Source organism: Morone saxatilis, unplaced genomic scaffold, assembly GCF_004916995.1.
Source record: "Morone saxatilis isolate NCDOM2014 unplaced genomic scaffold, NCSU_SB_2.0 Contig9, whole genome shotgun sequence".
Lineage (NCBI taxonomy): Eukaryota > Metazoa > Chordata > Actinopteri > Moronidae > Morone > Morone saxatilis.
Genome location: NW_023340268.1, coordinates 1561526 through 1561926, shown reverse-complemented (window position 1 = coordinate 1561926; position 401 = coordinate 1561526). Strand labels below are relative to the sequence as shown.

The 401-nt window shown below is 38.9% G+C and overlaps 1 protein-coding gene across 1 annotated transcript in view; it reads right to left on the bottom strand.

Moving 5' to 3' along the window:
- LOC118343030 (venom phosphodiesterase 1) overlaps nt 1-401 on the bottom strand; it is a 31575-nt gene that overhangs the window by 28514 nt on the left and 2660 nt on the right. The window lies entirely within an intron of this gene.

Genomic DNA, 401 nt, shown 5'->3' with positions numbered 1-401 from the left:
ACAGCTATCAGAAAACATGGTTAACTCAGATTCGGTTATTTTTAAGGCATATACCTTTGAAATGATTCACTGACCTTGCATTTAGCAACCGCTGACTAACCTGCAGATTTCAGCAGATGCATGGCTTGGTATCTTATCATTATGGACCATGGGTAAAAATAGACTATTATTGATGTCTCTATTTAATTATTATGTATAAGATTGGGACACATTTCAGAAGGGTTCTTGACAATACAGAACAGCACCTGCTCACTAACATGTATGGCACTCTCTGCGTAAACTCACTATCTCTGCGGTCTCAGCAGAGTGGAGCTGCAGTCTCTGATTACAGTTTCCCTTTCACTGTATCTTTAATTTGGCCACAGCCCATAAATAACGACGATAAAGCAGTTTATGCTTTA